Here is a 19,497-nt window from a genome sequence, read left to right as displayed (position 1 = left end):
ATTTTTTTGGAGATTTTTTGGGATATTTTGGGATTATTTTTTAGGATTTTTTGGGATTTTCCCTCAATCTCATCCCGGATTTTCTTTTCCATTTTGGGATTTTTTTGCGGGGATTTTTTTTTGGGGATTTTTTTGGGATTGTTTTGGGATATTTTGGGATTATTTTTTAGGATTTTTTGGATTTTCCCTCAATCTCATCCCGGATTTTCTTTTCCATTTTGGGGGGATTTTTGGGGGGATTTTTGGGATTTTTTTGAGATTTTTTGGGGAATTTTTTTCTATTTTTTGGGGATTTTTTGAGGATTTTTTTGGGGATTGTTTTGGGAATTTTTTTTGGGATATTTTGGGGAATTTTTTTGGGATATTTTGGGATTATTTTTTAGGATTTTTTGGGATTTTCCCTCAATCTCATCCCAGATTTTCCTTTCCAGAGGGCCCCGGCTGAGGAAATCACCTACGAGACCCTGAAAAAGGCCATTGGTGAGGGGGGTTTGGGGATTTTGGGGATTTTTGGGGCTTTTGGGGCATTTTGGGCATTTTTGGGCAGTTTTTAGCTTTTGGGGGAGTTTTAAAGGATTTTTTGGCCTTTTTGGGGGGAGTTTTGGGGTTTTTAGGTGGGAATTTGGGGAATTTTTTGGGATTTTTTTTGAATTTTTTGGGGATTTTTTTTGCATTTTTTGGGGATTTTTGGGGGATTTTTGGGGATTTTTATGGGGTTTTAGGGGAGATTTTTCAGGGTTTTTGGGGGGATTTTTTGGGGTTTTTTTGAAAGGATTTGGGGGGGTTTATTGGGACATTTTTGGATTTTTTGGGGAATTTGTTGGGATTTTATTTGGGAATTTATTGGGATTTTTTTAGGGTTTTGGGGGGAAATTTTTCTTGGTTTTTGGGGCCATTTTTTGGGTTTTTAAAGGATTTTCAGGGGGCTTTATTGGGGGGATTTTTTGGAATTTTTGGGGATTTTAATTGGGAATTTTTTTATTTTTATGGGGTTTTGGGGGAATTTTTGGGGGGTTTTTAGGGGCATTTTTGGGGCTTTTTTTAAAGGAGTTTCAGGGGGGTTTCTTGGGGGATTTTTTTGGGGAATTTGTTGGGATTTTATTTGGGAATTTTTTGGGATTTTTTAGGGTTTTGGGGGAAATTTTTCTTGGTTTTTGGGGCCATTTTTTGGGTTTTTAAAGGATTTTCAGGGGGGTTTATTGGGGGATTTTGGGGAATTTTTTGGGGATTTTTATGGGGTTTTGGGAGGAATTTTTGAGGGGGGACCTTTTGGGTTTTTTTAAAGATTTTGGGGGCAGTTTTATTGGGGGATTTTTGGGATTTTTTTGGAGTTTTTATGGGGTTTTAGGGGAGATTTTTCAGGGGTTTTGGGGGGGATTTTTTGGGGTTTTTTTAAAAGGATTTTGGGGGGGTTTATTGGGGGATTTTGGGGAATTTTTTGGGATTTTTATGGGGTTTTGGGGGAGATTTTTCAGGGGTTTTTTGGGGGATTTTTTGGGTTTTTTAAAAGGATTTTGGGGGGGTTTTATGGGGATTTTGGGGGATTTTTTGGGGAATTTGTTGGGATTTTATTTGGGAATTTATTGGGATTTTTTTAGGGTTTTGGGGGAAATTTTTCTTGGTTTTTGGGGCCATTTTTTGGGTTTTTTAAAGGATTTTCAGGGGGTTTATTGGGGAATTTTTTGGGAATTTTCTGGGATTTTTTGGGGATTTTAATTGGGAATTTTTTTATTTTTATGGGGTTTTGGGGGGAATTTTTGGGGGTTTTAGGGGCATTTTTGGGGGCTTTTTTTAAAGGAGTTTCAGGGGGGTTTATTGGGGGATTTTTTGGGGAATTTGTTGGGATTTTATTTGGGAATTTATTGGGATTTTTTTAGGGTTTTGGGGGAAATTTTTCTTGGTTTTTGGGGCCATTTTTTGGGTTTTTTAAAGGATTTTCGGGGGGTTTTATTGGGGGATTTTTTGGAATTTTTGGGGAATTTTTTGGAAATTTTTTCTTTAATTTTATGGGGTTTTGGGGGGGATTTTTGGGGTTTTTTAAAGGATTTTCAGGGGGCTTTATTGGGGGATTTTTTGGGGGAATTTTCTGGGATTTTTTGGGGATTTTATTTGGGATTTTTTTTATTTTTATGGGGTTTTGGGGGGAGTTTTTGGGGCTTTTTTTAAAGGAGTTTCAGGGGGGTTTATTGGGGGATTTTTGGGGGAATTTTTGGGGATTTTATTTGGGAATTTTTTGGATTTTTCAGGGGTTTTTGGGGGGATTTTTTGGATTTTTTAAGGATTTTCAGGGGGTTTTATTGGGGGATTTTTGGGAATTGTTTTGGGATTTTTATGGGGTTTTGGGGAGAATTTTTCAGGGGTTTTTGGGGGCGATTTTTTTAAGGATTTTCAGGGGGGTTTTTTTGGGGGATTTTGGGGAATTTTGGGATTTTTATGGGGTTTTGGGGGAGATTTTTCAGGGCTTTTGGGGGGATTTTTTGGGTTTTTTTTTAAGGGATTTTCAGGGGGCTTTATTGGGGGATTTTGGGGAATTTTTTGGGGAATTTTTGGGAATTTTCTGGGATTTTTGGGGGATTTTAATTGGGAATTTTTTTCTTTTTATGGGGTTTTGGGGGGAATTTTTCCGGGTTTTTTGGGGCATTTTTTGGGGTTTTTTAAAGGATTTTCAGGGGGGTTTATTGGGGAATTTTTGGGATTTTTTTGGGGAATTTTTTGGGATTTTATTTGGGAATTTTTATGAATTTTCTGGGGTTTTGGGGGGAATTTTTTTGGTTTTTTAAAGGATTTTCAGGGGGGTTTATTGGGGAAATTTTTGGAATTTTTTGGGGAATTTTTTTGGATTTTATTTGGAAATTTTTTTATTTTTATGGGGTTTTGGGGGGATCTTTTTGGGTTTTCTAAGGATTTTCAGGGGGTCTTATTGGGGGATTTTCAGGAATTTTTTGCGATTTTTTGGGGAATTTTTATTTTATTTGGGAATTTATTGGGATTTTTATGGGGCTTTGGGGGAATTTTTCAGGGGTTTTTGGGGGGATTTCTTGGGTTTTTTAAAGGATTTTCAGGGGGGTTTATTGGGGGATTTTTGGGAATTTTTGGGGGAGTTTTTTGGGAATTTTCTGGGATTTTTTTGCGAATTTTTTGGGATTTTAATTGGGATTTTTTTTTATTTTTATGGGGTTTTGGGGGGAATTTTTCAGGGTTTTTTGGGGGCGTTTTTTAAAGGATTTTCAGGGGGGTTTATTGGGGGATTTTTGGGAATTTTGGGGGAATTTATTGGGATTTTTATCGGGTTTTGGGGGGAATTTTTCAGGAGTTTTTGGGGGGATTTTTAGGTTTTTTTTAAGGATTTTGGGGGGGTTTATTGGGGGATTTGTTGGGAACTTTTTAGGATTTTTGGGGGGATTTTGGGGGTTTTTTTAAAGGATTTGGGGGGGGTTATGGGAATTCTTGGGAATTTTGGGGGAATTTTTTTGGATGTTATTTGGGATTTTTTGGGGAATTTTTTGGGATTTTATTTGGGAATTTATTGGGATTTTTTGGGGGTTTTGGGGAGATTTTTCAGGGGTTTTGAGGGGGATTTTGGGGTTTTTTTAAAAGGATTTTGGGGGGGTTATTGGGGGATTTTTGGGATTTTTTTAGAATTTTTGGGGGAATTTTTGGGGATTTTTTGGGGGGAATTTTTTTTTATTTTTATGAGGTTTTTGGGGGGATTTTTGGGGTTTTTTAAAAAGGATTTGGGGAAAGTTTATAGGGGGATTTTTGGGATTTTTTGGGGGGATTTTTGTGGGGTTTTGAGGGGAATTTTTTGGGAGTTTTAGGGGTTTTTTGGGGTTCTTTTAAAGGATTTTGGGGGGGTTTATTGGGGGATTTTTGGGGATTTTATTTGGGAATTTTTGGGGATTTTTATGGGGTTTTGGGGGAAATTTTTCAGGGGTTTTTGGGGGGGACATTTTGGGTTTTTTAAAGGATTTTCAGGGGGGTTTATTGGGGGATTTTTGGGAATTTTTTTGGGGATTTTTCAGGGATTTTTTGGGTATTTTTGGGGTTTTTTTAAGGATTTTCCGGGGGTTTATTGGGGGATTTTTTTGGGATTTTTTGGGGGTTTGGGGGGAATTTTTTAGGGGGGGGTTTGGGGTTTTTGGAAGGATTTTCAGGGGGGTTTATAGGGGGATTTTGGGGATTTTATTTGGGAATTTTTTTGGATTTTTTCAGGGGTTTTTAGGGGGATTTCTTGGGTTTTTTAAAGGATTTTCAGGAGGTTTATAGGGGGATTTTTGGGAATTTTTTTTGGATTTTTATGGGGTTTTGGGGGAGATTTTCAGGGGTTTTTGGGGGAATTTTGGGGTTTTTTAAAGAATTTTCAGGGGGATTTTATTGGGGGATTTTTTGGGATTTTTATGGGGTTTTTGGGGAGATTTTTCAGGGTTTTTTTTGGGGGGGGAATTTTTTGGTTTTTTTAAAGGATTTTGGGCGGGGTTTATTGGAGGATTTTTGGGATTTTTGGGGGATTTTTATGGGGTTTTGGGGGGAATTTTTGGGGGTTTTTTTTAAGGATTTTCGGGGGGGGGGGTTGGGCAATTTTTGGGAATTTTTTGGGAATTTTGGAGGGAATATTTCAGGGGTTTTTGGGGGTTTTTTTTGCAAGATTTTGTGGGGGGGTTATTGGGGAATTTCTGGGAATTTTTTGGGGATTTTTCTGGGGTTTTGGGGGGAATTTTTTTGGGAGTTTTAGGGGGGATTTTTGGGTTTTTTAAAGGATTTTGGGGGGGTTTATTGGGGATTTTGGGGAATTTGTTGGGGAATTTGTTGGGATTTTTTGGGATTTTTATGGGGTTTTGGGGGAATTTTTTGGGTTTTTTTAAGGATTTTCAGGGGTTTTATAGGGGAATTTTTGGGAAGTTTTTGGGGAATTTGTTGGGATTTTTGGGGAATTTTTTAGGATTTTTGGGGAGATTTTTCAGGAGTTTTGGGGGGCATTTTTGGGTTTTTTAAAAGGATTTTCAGGCGGGTTTATAAAGGGGATTTTTGGGAATTTTTTGGGATTTTTTGGGGGAATTTGTTGGGATTTTATTTGGGAATTTTATTTTTATGGGGTTTTGGGGGGGATTTTTTGGGGTTTTTTTAAGGATTTTGGGGGGTTTTATTGGGGGATTGTTGGGAATTCTTTGGGTTTTGGGGGGAGATTTCTCAGGGCTTTTTGGGGGGAATTTTTCATGGGTTTTGGGGGGGATTTTTCGAGGAATTTTTATTTTATGTCTATGGAATTTTGTGGGTAACTTCATTTGAATTTATGGGGCTGTTTTTTTGTGGAAGTACTTGGGCTTTTTTAAAGGATTTTTGGGCATTCTTTAGGATTTTTAGGAGTTTTTTCGGGTGGGATTTTTGGGAATGGAATGGGAATTTTTGTTGCTTTGTTTTCCCCGTTTTTTGCCCATTTATTTCCCGTTTTTTGCCCTTTTTTTCCCCATTTTTGCCCATTTTTTTTCCCGTTTTTTGCCCATTTTTTTCCCCGTTTTTTGCCCATTTTTTTCCCATTTTTTTTGCCCATTTTTGCCCGGTTTTTTTCCCGTTTTTTGCCCATATATTTCCTGTTTTTTCCCGTTTTCCCTGTTTTTTGCCCGTATTTTTGCCCATTTTTTGCCCATTTTTTGCCCATTTATTTCCCATTTTTTGCCCATTTTTTCCCCGTTTTTTTCCCGTTTTTTCCCCATTTTTTGCCCATTTTTTCCCCTTTTTTCCCTGTTTTTTGCCCATTTTCCCCCGTTTTTTTGCCCATTTTTTACCCATTTTTTTCCCCGTTTTTTGCCCATTTTTTGCCCCGTTGCTGTCATCCCCCAGCCGACAGCGTGGCCGCGGAGGAGCAGGAGCGGGAGCGGCGGCGGCTGCTGGTGCAGAGGTTCCAGAAGGCGCCGTTCGAGGAGATCGCGGCGCACTGCGGGGCCAGGGTCAGCAACGGGGAACAACACGGGAGGAAAATGGGATTAGAAATGGGATTAGAGAGGGGATTAAAGATGGGATTATCCCAGGAATGAAGCCAGGAATTACTACGGGAATGAACGATCCCGGGAATAAATCTGGGAATTGATCCTGGAATTATCCCAGCAATAAATCTGGGATTAAAGCTGGGATTATCCCAAGAATGAAGCCAGGAATTGTTGTGGAATGAATGAGCCTGGGAATAAATCTGGGAATGGATCCTGGTGTTTCCTGTTAGTGAATCAATGGTTCCCATTAACGAGGTAATCAGTTAATTACTGAGTTAATTGGGCTGGGTGTTCCATCAGTCAATTAACGGTTCCCGTTCGTTAACGAGGTAATGAGTTAATTACTGCGTTAATTGGTTTGGGTGTTTCCTGCAGGCGTCGCTGCTGCAGAGCAAACTGAACCAGATCCTGCACATGAGCGTCAGGTGAGGGAAACACGGGAACATGGGGAATATCAGGAATATCGGGAATATTGGGAAATTCGGGAATATCGGGAATGTGGGAATGGGGATGGGAATGGGGATGGGGAATGGGGATGGGGGAATGGGGATGGGGGAATGGGGAATGGGGAATGGGAATGGGAATGGGAAATGGGGAATGGGGGAATGGGAATGGGAATGGGGAATGGGAATGGGGAATGGGAATGGGAATGGGATTGGGAATGGGGAATGGGGAATGGGAATGGGGGAATGGGAATGGGAATGGGGGGAATGGGGAATGGGGGAATGGGAATGGGGGGAATGGGGATGGGGAATGGGGAATGGGAATGGGAATGGGAATGGGAATGGGAATGGGAATGGGAATGGGAATGGGGAATGGGAATGGGGAATGGGAATGGAATGGGAATGGGGAATGGGAATGGGAATGGGAATGGGAATGGGGAATGGGGGAATGGGGATGGGGAATGGGGAATGGGAATGGGAATGGGAATGGGGAATGGGGGAATGGGGATGGGGAATGGGAATGGGAATGGGAATGGGAATGGGAATGGGAATGGGAATGGGGAATGGGGGAATGGGAATGGGAATGGGAATGGGAATGGGGGAATGGGAATGGGAATGGGGGAATGGGAATGGGGAATGGGAATGGAATGGGGATGGGGATGGGGATGGGGATGGGGGAACGGGAATGGGAACGGGAATGGGGGAAATTTGAAAATGTGGGAATTCAGGAATGTGGGAATGGGGGATAGGAGAGAGGGAATGGGAATGGGATGGGGATTGTCTGGGAATTGTTTGGGAATGAGGGAAATGGGGGAATGAGGGGGGAGTTGGGAATTTGGGAATGAGGGAATTCAGGATTGGGAATTGGGGAATGGGACGGGATTTGGGATCGGGGGATGGGATTTGGGAATGGCAGCAGGAATTTGGGATTGGGATTTGGGAATGGGAATGAAAATTTGGGAATGGGAATTTGGGACCGGGGTTGGGAATTTGGGATCAGAGTCGGGAATGTGGGATTGGGGACGGGAATATTGGGAACGGGAATGGGGAATGGGAATGGGGAATGGGAATGGAGGGAATGGGGGAATGGGGAAATTCGGGAATGGGGGAATAGGGAATGGGGAAATTTGAGAATGGGGGAAATTCGGGAATATGGGAATACGGGGAATGGGAATGGGGGAAATTGGGGAATATGGGGAAATTCGGGAATGGGGGAATGGGGACTATGGGAATGGGAATGGGGGAAATTTGGGAATGGGGAAATTGGGGAATGGGGGAATGGGGAAATTTGGGAATGGGGGAAATTCGGGAATATGGGAATGGGGAATGGGAATGGGGGAAATTGGGGAATGGGAATGGGGAATGTGGGAATGACAGGGTGTGGGATTGGGAATTGTTTGGGAGTTGTTTGGGAATAATAGAAATTCGGGAAATTTGGGAATGTGGAAACTGGGGGGGGGAATTGGGAATTTGGGAATGAGGGGGGAATTCGGGAATTTGGGATTGGGGATTTGGGAATGAGAGAATTTGGGACTGGGAATTGGGGAATTCAGGGAAATGAGGGAATTTTGGGATCGGAGACAGAAATTTGGGATTGGGAATTCAGGATTGGGAATTTGGGATCGGGGATGGGATTTGGGAGTGGGAATGGGACCTTGGGACTGGGAATTCGGGAATTTGGGATTGGGAATTATTCAGGAATGGGAAGTTAGGATTGGGAATGGGAGTTTGGGATTGGGGCTGGGATTTTGGGATCAGTAACGGGGAATCTGGGAATTCCTGCTGTTCCTGCCTGAAACTTCCTTTTCCTTCCCATTTTTCCATCCCCAAATCCCCTTTCCCACCCCAAACCCCCTTTTCCTTCCTAATTTCCTTCCCCAAATTCCCACTTTTCCCATTCCCAAATCCCATTCCCAAATCCCATTTTTCCCGCCCCAAACCCCCTTTTCCTTCCCAATTCCCCAAATCCCAATTCCCCCATTTCCCCATTCCCCAATCCCATTTCCCCAATTCCCTTTTCCCATTTTCCATTCCCAAATCCCATTTTCCCATTCCCAAATTCCCCCCTTTCCCCATTCCCAAATCCCCTTTCCCCATTCCCAAATCCCATTTCCCCATTCCCAATTCCCCCTTTTTCCCCATTCCCAAATCCCATTTTCCCCATTCCCAAATCCCATTTTCCCCAATCCCAATTCCCCATTCCCCAATCCCATTTCCCCATTCCCAAATTCCCCCTTTTCCCCATTCCCAAATCCCATTTTCCCCAATCCCAAATCCCATTCCCCAATCCCATTTTCCCCATTCCCAATTCCCCCTTTTCCCCATTCCCAAATCCCCTTTCCCCATTCCCAAATCCCATTCCCAAATCCCATTTTCCCCATTCCCAAATTCCCCTTTCCCCACCCCAAATCCCATTCCCAAATCCCAATTCCCCATTCCCAAATCCCATTTTCCCCATTCCCAAATCCCATTTTCCCCGTTCCCAATTCCCCATTTTCCCCATTCCCAAATTCCCCTTTCCCCATCCCAAATCCCATTCCCAAATCCCCTTTCCCCACCCCAAATCCCATTTCCCAATCCCCTTTCCCCATTTTCCCCAAATTCCCTTTTCCCATTTTTTCCCGTGTTTCCCCCAGGCCTCCCCCGAGTCCCTCCGGGGCCGTCCCGGCCGTGCTGGGCCCATCCCAATCCCAACAATCCCAACAATCCCAACAATCCCAATCCCAACAATCCCAATCCCAGCCCCCCCACTCCATCCCGGTGTACGAGATGAAATTCCCGGATCTCTGCGTCTACTGAACCTTCCGGGAGCGCCAAAATTCCCAAAAATTCCCAAAAATTCCCAAAAATTCCCCAAATCCCTCGGAGGCGCCGCTTGGGCTTTGGGGTCGCTCCCATTTTCCTGGGGTTTTTTGGGATCATCCCAGGTTTTCCAGGGATTTTCTGAGGGGTTTTTTTGGGATCGTCCCCGGTTTTCCTGGGATTCTCTGGGGTTTTTTGGGATCGTCCCAGGTTTTCCTGGGATTTCCTGAGGGTTTTTTTGGGCACCATCCCTGGGATATTCTGGGATTTTTTTGGGGTTTCCCTGGGATATTTTTGGGATCATCCCAGGTTTTGTGTGGGATTTCCTGAGGGGTTTTGGGATTTTCTGGGGTTTTCCTGGGATTCTCCAGGGTTTGGGGGTTTTTTTGGGTTTTTTTTTTTGGAATTGGTTTGGGTTTTCCTGGGATTCTCTGGGGTTTTTTTGGGATCATCTCAGGTTTTCCTGGGATTTCCTGAGGGGTATTTTTGGGATCATCCCAGGTTTTCCTGGGATTTCCTGAGGGGTTTTTTTTGGGATTTCCCTGGGATTTTTTGGGATCGTCCCAGGTTTTGTGTGGGATTTCCTGAGGGGTTTTGGGATTTTCCTGGGATCCTCCGGGCTTTTTTTGGGATTGTTTTCCTGGGATTCTCCAGGGTTTGGGGGTTTTTTTGGGATCACCCCCAGCTTTTCTGGGATTTTTGGGGTTTCTTCAGGGGATTTGTCCCCATTTTCCTGGGATTTCCTGAGGGGTTTTTTGGGCACCATCCCTGGGATATTCTGGGATTTTTTTGGGTTTTTCTGGGGATTTCTTTGGGATCGTCCCGGGTTTTGGGTGGGATTTCCTGAGGGGTTTTGGGTTTTTCCTGGGATTCTCTGGGGTTTTTTTGGGATCACCCCTGAGTTTTCCTGGGATTTCCCGAGGATTTTTTGGGATTGTTCTGGGGTTTTCCTGGGATTCTCCAGGGTTTGGGGTTTTTTTGGGATCACCCCCAATTTTCCTGGGATTTTTGGGGTTTCTTCAGGAGATTTGTTCCCATTTCTCTGGGATTTCCTGAGGGGTTTTGTGGGGATTTTTTGGAATTGTTTTGGGTTTTCCTGGGATTCTCCAGGGTTTTTTGGGATGCTTCCCCATTTTCCCTGGATTCCCTGGGGTACTTTTTGGGATCGTTCCTGGTTTTCCTGAGATTTTCTGGGATTTTTTGGGGATGGTCCCAGGTTTTTCCTGGGATTTTCCTGGATTTTTTTTGGGATCATCCCAGGTTTTCCTGGGATTTCCTGGGGGGTTTTGGGGGAAGGAGCTGCAGGAATGGGGATTTTTCCTGGGATAACTGGAATTTCTTGGGAAAAAAAAAAAAATTTGGGAATTGCAGCGTTGGGACGGAGCTCAGAGAAATGAAGGGTGGGAAATCCTAAATGGGAAAATTCCAAAATGGAAAATCCCGAATGGGAAATCCCAGATGGAAAATCCTGGATGGAAAAAAAAAATCCCAAATGGGAAATTTGGGATGGAAAATCCCAAATAGAAAATTCCGGATGAAACGTTCCAGAAGGAAAATCCCAAATGGAAAATCCCGGATGGAAAATCCCAGATGGAAAATCCCAAATGGGGAAAATCCCAAAATGGAAAATTCTGGAATTCCTGGATCAAAAATTCCAGATGAAAAATCCTGGATGGAAAAAAAAAATCCCAAACGGGAAATCCTGGATGGAAAATCCCAAATGAGAAACTTGGGATGGAAAATCCCAAATAGAAACATTCCAGAAGGAAAATTCCAGATGGGAAAATCCCAAATGGAAAATTCTGGATAGAAAATTCCGGATGAAACATTCCAGAAGGAAAATTCCAAAGGGGAAGCCCTGGATGGAAAATCCCAGATGGAAAATGGAAAATCCCAAATGCAAAATCCCAAATGGGAAAATCCCAAATGGGAAAATCCCAAATGGAAAATTCTGGAGAGAAAATTCCGGAGGGAAAATCCCAAATAGAAAATCCTAAATGGAAAATTCCAAATGGGAAATTTGGGATGGAGAATCCCAAAGGGGAAATCCCAAATGGGAAATTTCAGATGGGAAATCCCAAAATGGAAAATCCCAAATGGGAAATCCTGGAATTCCCGGATGAAAAATTCTGGATGGAAAATTCCAGAGGGAAAATGGCAAATCCCAAATGAAGAATCCTGGAATTCCAAATGGAAAAATCCCAGATGGAAAATCCGGGATGGAAAATTCTGGATGGAAAATCCCAAAATGGAAAATCCTGAACGGGAAATCGGAGATGGGAAAATCCTAAAAGGAAAAATCAGGATGGAAAATCCCAAATGGAGAAATCCCAAAATGGAAAATTTGGGATGGAAAATGGAAAATCCCAAATGGAAAATCCTGGAATTCCTGAATGAAAAGTTATGGATGGAAAATCCCAAAATGGGAAATCCCAAATGGAAAATCAGAGAGGATTTCCCTGATGGAAAATCCTGGATGGAAAATTCCATAATGGGAAATTTTGGGTGGAAAATCCCAAATGGAAAATCCTGGAATTCCAACTGGAGAAATCCCAGATGGGAAATTCCAGAGGGAAAATCCCAGAGGGAAAATTTAGGATGGAAAATCCCAAACAGGAAAATTCCAGAGGGAAAAATCCCAAAAGGAAAAATAAGGATGGAAAATCCCAAATGGAAAATCCCAGGAAAAAAAAATCCCAAATGGAAAATTTGGGATGGAAAAGCCCAAATGGAAAATTCCAGAGGGAAAATCCCATAGGGAAAAATCTGAATGAAAAATCCCATAAGGAAAATTCAGGATGTAAAATCCCAAATGGAAAAATCCCAGGAAAAAAAATCCCAAATGGAAAAATCCGAATGAAAATCCCAAATGGGAAATTGTGGAAATCCCAGATGGAAAACTCCGGGTGGAAAATTCCAGATGGAAAATGGAAAATCCCAAATGGAAAATTCCAGATGGAAAATCCCAAAAGGAAAATCCTGGAATTCCTGGATGGAAAATCCCAAAATGGAAAATCTCACATGGAAAATTCCAAATGGAAAATCTCATGGAAAATCCCAAAAGGAAAACCCCAAAATGAAAAATCCCAAAAGGAAAATTCCTGGAATTCCCAACTGGAAGATCCGGGATGGAGAATTCCCACCTCACTTGGAATGGGAATTTTTTTGGGAAAATCCCAATTTTTTTGGGAAATTCCACCCTGGGGCTGCTGCAGATGCACCTGGAATGCCGGAATATTGGGAATTTGGGGATTTTCCCGAAATTTTGGGATGAGTTCCTGCAGTTTTGGGTGTTCCTGCCTGGAAGAATTTTCTGGATTTTGGGGAATTTTTCGGGAATCCCGAACAATTCCCCAGGAAAAAAAAATGGGAGAGGAGGAACTTGGGAGGAATTTGGGATTCTCGGATTCCTGGGATCCAACCGGATTTGGGGCGGGGAAAATTTGGGAATTCATGGCGGCAAATCCGGAACATTCCCAAAAAAACCCCGGGAACGGCAAAGGGAGGGGTGGGGAAAGGAAACTTTGGGAATTCTGGGATTGGCTCCCAAAAATTCACAGGAATTTGGGGATGGTTGGGATTTTTTCCCAAAATCCCTCGATTTTTCCCCAGAATTCCTGGGGTTTTTTCCCCAAATCGGGGGATTTTCACAAAAGTCTGCCTCTCCCCCAAAATTCCATTGTTTTTCCCAAAATTCCATGGTTTTTTCCCCCCCAAATGTCCGTCTGTTTCTCCCCAATAAACGCCGGCGTTGGCACCACGGCCTCAGGAGTGTCGGGAATTTTGTTGGGAATTTGGGATTCGGGGAATGAATGGGGTTGGGATAATCGGGAATGGGATCAGTGGGATAAACGGGAATGGGATCATTGGGATAAACGGGAATGGGATCATTGGGATAATCGGGAATGGGATCATCGGGAATGGGGTTGGCATAATTGGGAATGGGATCATTGGGATAATGGGGAATGGGATAATCGGGAATGGGATCATTGGGATAAACGGGAATGGGATTATTGGGAATGGGATCACTGGGATAAACGGGAATGGGATCATTGGGATAAACGGGAATGGGATCATCGGGAATGGGATCACTGGGATAATCGGGAATGGGATCATCGGGAATGGGGTTGGGATCATTGGGATAATCGGGAATGGGATCATTGAGAATGGGATCATTGGGATAATTGGGAATGGGATAATCGGGAATGGGATCATTGGGATAATCGGGAATGGGATCATCAGGAATGGGATCATTGGGAATGGGATAATCGGGAATGGGGTTGGGATCATTGGGAATGAGAACCAGGAATGGGATTGGGAACTGGGAATGGGGTTGGGAGCCAGGACTGGGACTGGGATAATCGGGGATGGGATTGGGAATGAGGTTGGAAATTGGGAATGGGGCTGGGATAATCGGGAATGGGAACTGGGAGTGGGATTGGGATCACTGGGAATGGGGTTGGGACAGTTGGGAATGGGGCTGGGAATTGGGATCAGGAGCAGAAATGGGAATGGGGCCAGGAATGGGAACTGGGAATGGGATTGGGACAATGGGGAATGGGATTGGGATCATTGGGAACTGGGAATTGGCCCTGGGGAACTGGGAATGGGATTGGGATAGTTGGGAATGGGAACTGGGAATGGGATTGGGATCATTGGGAATGGGGTTGGGATATGGGAGATGGGATTGGGATGGACTGGGAGGAGTTGTGGGGATATCGGGAATGGGAACGGGATAATCGGGAATGGGAAGCAGGAGTGGGGCTGGGATACTGGGAATGGGATCATTGGGAACTGGGAATGGGGTTGGGATAATGGGGTTGGGGTATCAGGAATGGGAACTGGGAATGGGAACTGCAATATCAGGAATGGGGCTGGGATGTTGGGAATGGGAACTGGGAACGGGGCTGGGATAATCGGGAATGGGGTTGGGAACTGGGAATTGGCCCTGGGGAACTGGGAATGGGGCAAGGGGAACCAGGAATGGGATTGGGACAATCAGGAATGGGATTGGGATCACTGGGAATAGGGCTGGGATCATTGGGAATGGGACTGGGATCATTGGGAATGGGATTGGGATACAGGGAATGGGAACTGGGAATGGGAACCAGGAGTGGGGCTGGGATACTGGGAATGGGGTTGGGAACTGGGATAAACTGGAATGGGGCTGGGATAATCAGGAATGGGATTGGGATCATTGGGAATGGGAACCGGGAATGGGAACTGGGAATGGGGCTGGGATAATCGGGAATGGGATTGGGACAATCAGGAATGGGAACTGGGAATGGGATTGGGAATAATTGGGAATGAGAACCAGGAATGGGATTGGGACAACCAGGAATGGGAATCGTAGCCAGGAATGGGATTGGGATGATGGGAACTGGGAATGGGATTGGGATAAAGGGAATGGGAACTGGGAATGGGAACCGGGGTGGGGGCTGGGATACTGGGAATGGGATTGGGAATGGGATTGGGATAATGGGGAATGGGATTGGGATATTCGGGAATGGGATTGGGATATTCAGGAATGGGATTGGGAACCAGGAATGGGATTGGGATAATGGGGAATGGGATTGGGATAAAGGGAATGAGACTGGGAATGGGCCATGGGAACTGGGAATGGGAACTGGGAACGGGATGGGGATTTGGGAATGGGACTGGGAATGGGGAATGTCATTGGGATACTGGGAATGGGATTGGGATAATGGGGAATGGAACTGGAAACAGGGATTGGGAACAGGGAATGGGAGCCGGGAATAGGATTGGGATATTGGGAATGGGATCGGGATAATGGGGAATGGTATTGGAAATTGGGAATGGGATTGGGATATTCAGGAATGGGATTGGGATATTCAGGAATGGGATTGGGAACTGGGAATGGGATTGGGATAATGGGGAATGGGATAATCAGGATAGAGGGAAAGAGACTGGGAATGGGCCATGGGAACTGGGAATGGGAACTGGGATATTCAGGAATGGGATTGGGAACTAGGAATGGGATTGGGATAATGGGGAATGGGATTGGGAACTGGGAATGGGATTGGGAACTGGGAATGGGGAATGGGATTGAAGATAATGGGGAATGGGATTGGAAATTGGGAATGGGATTTTTTGGGATAATGGGAATGGGATTGGGAACCAGGAATGGGATTGGGATAATGGGGAATGGGATTGGGATAATGGGAATGGGATTGGGATATTCAGGAATGGGATTGGGATATTCAGGAATGGGATTGGGATATTCAGGAATGGGATTGGGACAATGGGGAATTTTTGGGATTTTTTGGGCAATGGGGACTGGGAGCAGGGAATGGCCCCGGGAGCCCCTTGGGGCCGGGTTTGGGATGTCGGGAACGGGCCCTGAGCCGGGACAATGGCCCCGGGATTCCCAAGGGAAACTGAGGCAGGGATCCCCCCCCCCCCCATGGCCACGCCCACAGAGCCGGGAACGGCAAACCCGGGATCCCAACATTCCCAGCATTCCCAGCATTCCCAACATTCCCAACATTCCCAGCATTCCCAGCATTCCCAGCATTCCCAACATTCCCAGCATTCCCAACATTCCCAGCATTCCCAGCATTCCCAGAAATGCCCCAGACCCCGCCTGGAATGGGGGCTCTGCCCCTCTCGGGGTGGGAATTATTCCCAAAAATACCATAAATGAAAATAAAATAAAATAAAATAAAATAAAATAAAATAAAATAAAATAAAATAAAATATAAAATAAAATAAAATAAAATAAAATAAAATAAAATAAATCCCCCAAAAAAATCCCATAAAATCCCCAAAAATCCCATAAAATCCCATAAAATAAAATAAAATAAATACAAAAAAAATCCCATAAAATCCCCAAAAATCCCATAAAATCCCCAAAAATCCCATAAAATAAAATAAATACAAAAAAAATCCCATAAAATCCCCCAAAATCCCATAAAATAAAATAAAATAAAATAAATCCCAAAGAAAATCCCATAAAATCCCCAAAAATCCCATAAAATCCCAAACATAAAAAAAATGCCATAAAATCCCAAAAATACCATAAAATAAAATAAAATAAATCCCAAAGAAAATCCCATAAAATCCCAAACATTAAAAAAAATCCCATAAAATCACAAAAAAATCCCATAAAATTCTGTAAATATGATAAAATTTTAAAAAATCCCGTAAATGCCACAAATCCTACAAAAAAACCCTAAATCCCACAGAAAAAAATCCCACAAAAAATCCCGAAATGCCACCAAAAAGTTCCCCCAAAAATCCCAAATCTGACCAAAAAATCCCCCCAAAAAATCCCCAAATTCCATTAAAAAATTCCCCCCAAAAAATCCCCCAAACCCACCAAAAAAATCCCTAAAAAAAATCCCCAAATCCCAGCAAAAAATCAAAAAAAATCCCCAAATGTCATAAAAAAATCCCTCAAAAAATCTCCAAAATTCCACCAAAAATTCCCCCCCAAAAATCCCAAATCCCACCCAAAAATCCCCAAATTCCACCAAAAATTCCCCCCAAAAATTTTCAAATCCCCCCAAACCAATCAATAATTAATAATCAATAATCGATAATCAACAATTATTAACTCATAATCAATAATTAATAATCAATAATCGATAATCAACAATTAATAGCTCATAATCAATAATTAATAATAAATAATAAACAATTAATAACTCATAATTAATAATTAATAATCAATAAGCGATAATCAACAATTAATAACTCATAATTAATAATCAATAATCGATAATAAACAATTAATAACTCATAATCAATAATTAATAATCAATAACCAATAATCATTAATGAACATTCCAAGGAAAAGGACACAGGGAGGTTTGGAATTTTTGGGATTTTTTCATTCCCATTTTTATTGAAAACTTTGACCCCAAAACCCCCAAATCCCAAAGTTTGACCCCATTTTTCCCAGATTTTCCCAGAATTCAGATCCCAAACTCCCAAATCCCAAAATTTGATCCCAAAAATCCTCCAAATTCCCAGATTTTTCCTGGATTATCCCCAGAATTCCAGAATTTCGATTCCAAAGACCCCAAGATTCCCAGATTTCCCCAGAATCCCAATCCCAACCCCGTGAATCCCAAAATTTTATCCCCGAAATTCCCAGATTTTCCCAGGAATTAATTCCAGAGCTTTTAGCAAAAAAATTCCTGGATTTCTCCCAGGTTTTCTCCCCAAAATTCCCAGAATTTTGACCCCAAAACCATTCCAGGACTTTTTGGGAATTCCTGTACCAATTCCCAGATGTTCCCTCCATTCCTTTTTGCCATTCCAGCATTTTCTGGGAATTCTGACCCCAAATCCCAGATTTTCCCCCAATTCCCATTGGGAAATTCCCAATCCCCCCCATTCTCACCCCGTTCCCTTTGGGAATTCTGGCCCCAAATCCCAAAGTTTGACCCCAAATTTCCCAGAATTCCAATCCGAAAACCCCTACCACAAATCCCAAAGTTTCACCCCAGAATTCCTGGATTTTTTCCAGGAATTCCAGAATTTTGATCCCAAAAAACCCCAAATCCCAAAGTTTGACCCCAGAATTCCCAGATTTTCCCCAGAATCCCCAATCCCCCCATTCTCACCCCGTTCCCATTGGCAATTCCAGGATTTTCTGGGAATTCCCACCTCAAATCCCAAAATTTTGACCTCCAGATTCCCAGATTTTCCCAGAATCCCAACCCAAATTCCCACCATTTCTCCCCGTTCCCTTTGGACATTCCAGGATTTTCTGGGAATTCTGATCCCCATCATTCCCATTTTCCCACCCCGTTTCCTCTGGGAATTCTGGCCCCAAATTTCCCAGATTTTCCCCAGAATCCACAACTCCCCCCATTCTCACCCCGTTCCCTTTGGCCATTCCAGGATTTCCCAGGAATTCTGACCCCAAATTCCCAGATTTTCCCCACAATCCCAATCCCAAAACCCTCAAATCCCAAATTTTGACCCCAGAATTCCCAGATTTTCCCCAGAATCCGCAACTCCCAACATTCTCACCCCGTTCCCTTTGGCCATTCCAGGATTTCCCGGCCATTCCTGTCCCCCATCCCCACCATTCTCACCCCGTTCCCATTGGCAATTCCAGGATTTTCTGGGAATTCTGGCCTCAAATCCCAAAGTTGGACCCCAAATTCCCAGATTTTCCCCAGAATCCCTAATTTCCCCATTCTCACCCCGTTCCTTTTTGCCATTCCAGGATTTCCCGGCCATTCCTGTCCCCATTCCCAACATTCTCACCCCGTTCCCGTTGGGAATTCTGATCCCAAATCCCAAAGTTTGACCCCAGAATCCTCAATCCCCACCATTCTCACCCCATTCCCTTTTGCCATCCCAGGATTTCCCAGGAATTCTGACCCCAAATTCCCAGATTTTCCCAGAATTCCAACCCCAAAATCCCCAAATTCCCACCATTCTCACCCCGTTCCCCTTTGGGAATTCTGACCCCAAATCCCAAAATTTGACCCCAGAATTCCCAGATTTTCCCCAGAATCCCCAATCCCCCCATTCTCACCCCGTTCCCGTTCCCATTCCATGATTTCCCCCTCATTCCCATTCCCATTCCCATTCCCCGTTCCCGTTTCCCGTTCCGTGGTTTCCGGTCCGTTCCCATTTCCCGTTCCCGTTTTCCATCCCGTGGTTTCCGGTCCATTCCCATTCCCATTCCCTGTTCCCGTTTTCCATTCCGTGGTTTCCCATCCGTTCCCATTTTCCCATTCCCGTTCCCATTCCCATGGTTTCCCGTCCATTCCCATTCCCCGTTCCCATTTCCCATCCCGTGGTTCCCATCCGTTCCTGTTCCCATTCCCCGTTCCCGTTCCGTGGTTTCCGGTCCGTTCCCATTCCCCGTTCCCGTTCCCATCCCGTGGTTTCTGGTCCATTCCCATTCCCATTCCCCGTTTTCCATTCCGTGGTTTCCCGTCCATTCCCATTCCCCGTTCCCATTTGTCCATCCCATGGTTTCCGGTCCGTTCCCATTTCCTGTTCCCATTCCCATTCCCATTGTTTCCCATCCGTTCCCATCCCATGGTTTCCGGTCCATTCCCGTTCCCGTTTTCCATCCCGTGGTTTCCGGTCCGTTCCCATTCCCCGTTCCCGTTTTCCATCCCGTTGTTTCCTGTCCATTCCCATTCCCATTCCCCGTTCCCGTTTCCCGTTCCGTGGTTTCCGTTCCCATTCCCGTTTCCGTGGTTTCCGGTCCGTTCCCATTCCCCGTTCCCGTTTTCCATCCCGTGGTTTCCGGTCCGTTCCCGTTCCCGTTCCCA

General features: G+C 44.0%; 1 long non-coding RNA gene across 3 annotated transcripts; it reads left to right on the top strand.

The window, feature by feature from the left end:
* The first annotated feature begins 331 nt into the window (after nt 1-331).
* On the top strand, nt 332-12,993 carry LOC143693274 (uncharacterized). Of its 3 annotated transcripts, none has more exons than XR_013180778.1 (5): nt 332-480; nt 5,839-5,945; nt 6,360-6,409; nt 9,064-9,538; nt 9,797-12,993. It is a non-coding gene; the product is annotated as an uncharacterized LOC143693274 (long non-coding RNA). The 3 variants fall into 3 exon arrangements; XR_013180779.1 differs by lacking the exon at nt 9,797-12,993 and adding an exon at nt 9,687-9,709; XR_013180777.1 differs by lacking the exon at nt 9,797-12,993 and having other exon boundaries at nt 333-480; nt 9,064-9,653.
* The last annotated feature ends 6,504 nt before the right edge of the window (nt 12,994-19,497 follow it).

The sequence above is a fragment of the Agelaius phoeniceus genome, unplaced genomic scaffold, assembly GCF_051311805.1.
Source record: "Agelaius phoeniceus isolate bAgePho1 unplaced genomic scaffold, bAgePho1.hap1 Scaffold_498, whole genome shotgun sequence".
Taxonomy (NCBI): domain Eukaryota; kingdom Metazoa; phylum Chordata; class Aves; order Passeriformes; family Icteridae; genus Agelaius; species Agelaius phoeniceus.
Note: the sequence above shows the minus strand (reverse complement) of the source record. Positions and strands in the feature narration are given on the sequence as shown.